We start from the raw sequence: 7,138 nt of genomic DNA, 5'->3' as shown, positions 1-7,138 counted from the left end.
TCATACTCCCACTACTGAATCTTAGACGACCCATCTGTGCATTAAAACTTTTACATTAGCAGTTTCACATACAAACAGAGATGCAGGTAGGTAAACAAGCACACAAACAGAGATGCAGGTAGGTATACAAGCACACAAACAGAGATGCAGGTAGGTATACAAGCACACAAACAGAGATGCAGGTAGGTATACAAGCACACAAACAGAGATGTAGGTAGGTATACAAGCACACAAACAGAAATGTAGGTAGGTGCACACAAACAGAGATGCAGGTAGTGCACACAAACAGAGATGTGGTAGGTGGCACACAAACAGAGATGTACAGTAGGTAGGTCAAGCACACAAACAGATGCAAGGTATACAAACACACAAACAGAGATGCAGGTAGGTACACAAGCACACAAACAGAGATGTAGGTAGGTACACAAGCACACAAACAGAGATGTACAGTAGGTAGGTATACGAGCACACAAACAGAGATGCAGGTAGGTATACGAGCACACAAACAGAGATGCAGGTAGGTATACAAGCACACAAACAGAGATGCAGGTAGGTATACAAGCACACAAACAGAGATGCAGGTAGGTATACAAGCACACAAACAGAGATGCAGGTAGGTATACAAGCACACAAACAGAGATGCAGGTAGGTATACAAGCACACAAACAGTTTAGGTACATACAAACAGAGATGCAGGTAGGTACACAAGCACACAAACATAGAGAGATGGTAGGTATACAAGCACACAAACAGAGATGCAGGTATACAAGCACACAAACAGAGATGCAGGTAGGTATACAAGCACACAAACAGAGATCATACAGGCACACACACAAACAGAGATGAACAGCCAAACAGAGATGCAGGTAGGTACACAAGCACACAAACAGAGATGTACAGTAGGTAGGTATACAAGCACACAAACAGAGATGCAAAAAAGCAGGATGCAACTGGCACAAAATTGGATGAACAGGCAAACATACAGACAACTGTACAAGCGACCAGGTAGAGGCAGGCAGATATATTGGAATACAGACTTTGAAGTAAGCATATATGAACACAGACAAAGAAGACACGAAGAGGCGTCCAGTCAGAGATGTTTAGGACCAAAGATCATTTGATTCTGGATCAAAGATTGATAAAAAATATTATTTTATCTTTCTACAGCAACGTGTCATGAAAGGTATATTTGATTTTGACAAAAAACGCATCAGCGCCCTCATTTGCCTTGTTTTCCTCAAGACCCAACGCAGGTTCTTCCGTTTGTGAGCCGATCTAGAGAGAGAGAGAGAGAGAGAGAGAGAGAGAGAGAGAGAGAGAGAGAGAGAGAGAGAGAGAGAGAGAGAGAGAGTCATTTTTCTGGACAACAATGACCCGGGCATATGTATCAGTTTCGGCAGATGATGGTCATCAACCAACTGGCAAAGGTGAGAGACGTGGGCGCGGCAGGGGATGCAAGGAGGGAGGGATACGCTAAAATGATGATGGAAGGATGCTGTGAGGGAGGAGAGGGAGGGAGGAAGGGAGGAGAGAGATAGAGGGAAATATGAGAGCGCTCCAATTCCGAATTTCTGAGGCTTCTTGGAAAAACCGAGCTCGATTCCATCTTATGGTCGCCTATCATTCACCATCTTTGGCTCTGCATGTTTCTTGTGTCTGTTCCTTCCTCCCGGAATCTCGTTTTTCTCATGTTGCAATTTTTTTTTTTTTTTTGGGGGAGGGGGTGGGGGGTGGGGCAACTTGCAAGCAAGAGCTTGCCTTTTCTTTCTAATTTTGCTTTTTTTTTTTTGGTCTGCGTTTGAATGCAAATGGCTAAACATTAATGCATATGGAGTGGGGCAATGATTATATTTTGTTGCAGGGGATAAACCTCTGTTTTTTTATCCACTTTTTTTCATGATTGTTATTTTTTTTTTCAGCGCCAATGACCATTTAGTTGAGACGCCAGATAAATCTTAATCAATAATCAATCACTGTATGACTCCAGGATAGACGTATACAGGGCTTCTCAAGTTGAAAGGAACTCCTTCCTGAATGGAAATCCTGTTATTCTTGAAAAAAAATGTTTTATGTATTACAGCAGATAACTGTCACTCTCTATCAAATACAGTCTTAACCTGGTGCAACAATACTTTCTAAAAAATAGAAAGTTTGTTCAACCTTTCTCTAATGGGATGAATTGGTGTTTACCTGTATGTACAGAGCTGGATCTCATTAGCTGTTTATTTTCCTAGCGCCGAAAAGACCTTTACAATTGAAATGAATATAGAATTTAGGCCAAAGGCCAAGCACTGGGACCTACGAGGTCACTCAGCGCTGAAACGGAAATTGACAGTAAAAGGTTTGAAAGGTGTAACAGGATGAAAACCTCGCAGTTGCACTCTGAATCAATTGTTAGGAGAGGGTGGGAAGTAAGACGGAAAATGGAGAATAAGAAAAGAGGTACAGTAAAAGGAACGAAAGGGGTTCCAGCAAGGGGTCGAAGGCACGCTCCAAAGGACCTTGCGTAATGCTTACAGCGCACCGCATGAGGTGCACTGACGACACTTGCCCCCCTACGTGGAAGACCCTTACAAGGACTGAACGTTTCTTGGAAAATGATCTCAAGTAACTTCTCATAAATTTTCCTTCGAAGATGGCAAATCACTGTTGGTGAATGCTGCCTATTGAATGAACAAAGGCTCTAATTTCTTAAGACTTGGATTGGATACAGCGTAGTTTATGTCCAGCCGAAAACGTCCGGCATTGGCTGCAATCTTGTTGCAAATTCGTCCGTAACAGCAAATGCAGATTATATGCGAAACTGATTTTTTATCTTCGCCAAAAGGGGGTTACGTACGTCTGTCTGTCTCCATAAAGGAAAATACGTCCACAACAAGAGTTTGACGTATAAAGCAAATAATTATGAGGTATTTTATTAGTTTTTTCCATTATTTTGTCTACTTTCCAAAATTAAAAATAATTGCCATGCAATATAGTTTACATAACTGCATTTCTCATCCATTTCATTTTACAATAACGAAAGATAAGAACAAGAATAAAGTAACTAACTTATAAGTCTCTCTCTCTCTCTCTCTCTCTCTCTCTCTCTCTCTCTCTCTCTCTCTCTCTCTCTGAACAGTTCGTTTTGAAAGAAAGGCTAGAAAATAAATGTCCTTTATCTCTTATGGCATAATAAGGTCGTGGGTTGCCATAGTAACCAGTCAGATACTCAGATCCAGGGAAAAAAAAGTTTTTACAAAGGGTAAAAGAAATAACATAGGTATTACAACTTGCAGATTCATCTACAGATGTGTTACTCCTGGTAAAATACTCAGAAAAAAATAAAAACTAAGTTAAATTGAAGCAGGATGAAATCAAAACCTTAAAGAACTGGAACTAATAAAGTATCATGATTTTATATTTCTCTCTTGAATGATTATTCCTGCAAAGCGCTCAGCAGTTTCACCGAATTAGGAAATAAAAAAAAAATATTAAAAGTCTCCTTACGCCTAACAAACTGCTAAAAAAATTGATACAAAATTGCCTTAAGAAAAGTAAAAGAAAAACAAAAAACAAAAAAAAAAAATTAGATTTCTACACTAATCTCAAGACTCGTTCATTTTATGAATTAATTAACAAGTCTCATTGAACTAGAAATTATTCATTAATCCATTATTCACTTCTCGTAAGTTGCACTTTCCTTGCGTTCTACAATTCGAGTCTGCCATTTCTGAGGCTGCCTCATTCAGCTGAGTGCTCTGATAATGCAGAATTTGAGCCAGGACTCATTCAACAAATTTCATTTACAGCGAAAGTTTTCGTGTAAAAAAATAGAATACTGAATATAGATAATATTACAAGAAAAAAAAAAAAAGGCAGCTCCGTCTCATTCAGTACCAGTGATAAACTTGCATCACCCGTAACCTATACTTGGATAGGTTACGGGTGACACAAGTTTATCACTGGAACTGAATGAAATGGATCTGCTTTTTTTTTCTTTCTTTTCCAATAACTGATATCTTCTTTCTGCATTTCCTGGTACCTTCTGTTACTTCATTCAAGTGAACACCATATTATTTGGAATTTCAATATATTGTGTCCTTTCATCGGCTTGTTCCATATGAGTAGGGTTCATCTTCTGAATAATAATAATAATAATAATAATAATAATAATAATAATAATAATAATAATAATAATAATAATAATAATCATAATAATAATAATAATGCTAAGAAATTCACAATCTCGTGAAAAACAATCTGTTTAATAGAAATCCACAATTATATAGTAACTATATTACTACGTAAAATATAAAATCAAGGACTTTCGAACACCTGAACGGTGTTCCTCATCAGTGTTACACTGATGATGAACACCGTTCAGGTGTTCGTAAGCCTTTGCTTGTTTGTTTAACATAGTAATATAGTTTACTACATGATTGTAGATTTTTATTGCATGATAATAATAATAATAATAATAATAATAATAATAATAATAATAATAATAATAATAATAATAATAATAATAATAATACAATTCTTTCTCTCTTTTTAAATAGGAACACCTGTTGTCAGTCACAAAAACCTGCTTTAGTCGGAAATATCAAGGGTAATTTTATGCGTAACAATACAAATAAACTCACAAATGAATTCAGAAATAAAACCATCCTTGGGAGAGGTAATGACACCTTCTCATTTCCTTGCATTCATTTCATGGAATACAAAATGAATGACGGGGGATTTCGAATACATGTACTCGTTTTAGCTGAGCATCAGCATGAAGGAAAGACCAATTTTCACTTTGAAGAAATGAAGATTTTTTCGTAACGAAATCGAATATTCGTTCCTTATTTTACTAGTTTTTTAGTATAAAAAGAGAAAGAAAAAACAAACATCAACTATGTGTAAAAAGAACAACCACGCAAGGGTAGAAGAGTGGTGTGGGGCGGGGGTTTGGTGGGGGGGGGAGGTGGTGAGGGACGGTGGCTGGGACCCTAGCTATCACAGAAACCATCGTATTTCTGGAGTTTGAACTTATAAGACAAAGTTTGGCCAAAATTTCATTTCCCCCTGAGAATCAGTGACGTGATAAGCGAGTTTTCAACCTCATAGGAAATTCCACGGCTGAGGGTGGCCAAAAAAGGGGGTGGGAGGGGGCGGATGGAAGTCCCAGGTTGAACAGGAAGGAAGGGAGAGGGGGGGAGAGGGGGGAAGGGGGAATTGAAAAGGGAAGGGAATCTACGGTAGTAATTTCTCTGTTCCATTCCATCCCGTCAGCTCCTTGTTTGAAGCAGATGAGAAATGACGTAATTCGATAACAGGGAAAAACCAGTGAGGTGATGATTCATCCTTTTTTATTTCATTAAAGAAAATGGTATTTTTTTTAAAATTTTATTTTACATAAATCTGTGCCTTAATAACAAGCCTGTATGTTCTAATAAGATATTTACGAACATTTCGGACAAGCCATATTTTAAATAACTGCACACAGCCGTAGTCTATAATTCTTCAGACTACGGCTGTGTTCACCATAAACATTAAGGAAAAAGGTTATATTTTTTGTGGTCTAAAGAGTTGCAGTGTAAGCAAAACGAAACTTATTCAACAGGTTTGATAGAATCATTTCCTGTCTTTTTCCTTTTTTTAAACTCTCGTGCAGCACGGAAATAGCTGAGGGAATGATATATTACTCGTTGCGTTGGTCCACCTTTTTATTTATTCATAGCTGCTGTGAATGTAAATAACTACAGCTACGTACATGTATTATGTACTCAATATAAACATTCACACATTCCAACACACACACACACACACACACACACACACATATATATATATATATATATATATATATATATATATATATATATATATATATATATATATATACGTGTGTGTAAGTGAAAGAGAGAGAGAGAGAGAGTGTTTGTGTGTGACTGGGTTTATCATAGCAAATGATAAAATGAAATTGATGAGAGATATATGAATGAGAAAAAGATATGGGATATATCGTCAAGAAAAAATTATGCGAATTTTTCTGAACTAAGGTGATTAGAAGCTTGGATTAACTTATTATCAATTTCTGGGACACCTGTAATCCTTATAATTCCTTAAACAAAAGCAAACCCTTATCCTACAAGATTTGCTGACCGGGATTTGGTCATCTATCACTGACAATACTTACACCATAAATTGTTAATTAAGCATTAAAAAATCAAGTAAAATATGAGCAGAAGTTTCTTCAGCGCAATCGAGTTTTCTGTGTAGCGTATAATCAAGGCCACCGAAAATACATCTATTTTTCGCTGGTCTCGGTATAATGCTGTATGAGCTGCGGTCCATGAAACTTTAACCACGGCCCGGTGGTGGCCTGTCTTACACTGTTGCCAGAAGCACGATTATGGTTAACTTTAACATTAAATAAAATAAAAACTAATGAGGCTAGAGGGCTGCAATTTGGTATGTTTGATAAATGAAGGGTGGATGATCAACATACCAATTTGCATCCCTCTAGCCTCAGTAGTTTTTCAAATCTGAGGGCGGACAGAAAAAGTGTGTACAGAAAAAAGTGCGGACAGAATAAAGTGGCGACGGACAGACAAAATCGGCACAAAAGTTTCCTTTTACAGAAAACTAAAAACTTATGTTCAAAGGCAACAGATCCAGAAACCAGCAGAGTGAGGGCGTGAGCGAATTTATATTAAAACACATCTCAGCGCACGTCACAGTAAATAAAGAAATAGCATTTACTACGCCTGGCTCTAATAAACACGAGTTGGCAACTCCGTAAATACGATATTCTGCTGCAGTGGAAAATAATTTATGAAATATTCAACTTAGGCCTAATGATTTCTTTCCCCTGGTTTTAGAATAGCCTGATTTATTGTTGCTTTGTATTTGTAAAAAAAAAAAAAGAATAGTTTCTTGTTGAGTTTTCTATTAAACTTGGTAGAAAACGAGCAAAAACTTAAGCTCACAAAAGCATACAAGATACGTATGCACTCACAAGGATGTATGCATACGGGCGTGTGTACATACACTCACGCATATTGCATGTACATATATATATATATATATATATATATATATATATATATATATATATATATATATATATATATAATGTATGCATGTAAAGAGAGAGAGAGGGAGACAG

The sequence above is a fragment of the Macrobrachium rosenbergii genome, chromosome 15 (genome assembly GCF_040412425.1).
Source record: "Macrobrachium rosenbergii isolate ZJJX-2024 chromosome 15, ASM4041242v1, whole genome shotgun sequence".
In the NCBI taxonomy this organism is placed as follows: Eukaryota; Metazoa; Arthropoda; class Malacostraca; order Decapoda; family Palaemonidae; genus Macrobrachium; species Macrobrachium rosenbergii.
This window is presented reverse-complemented; position numbering follows the sequence as displayed.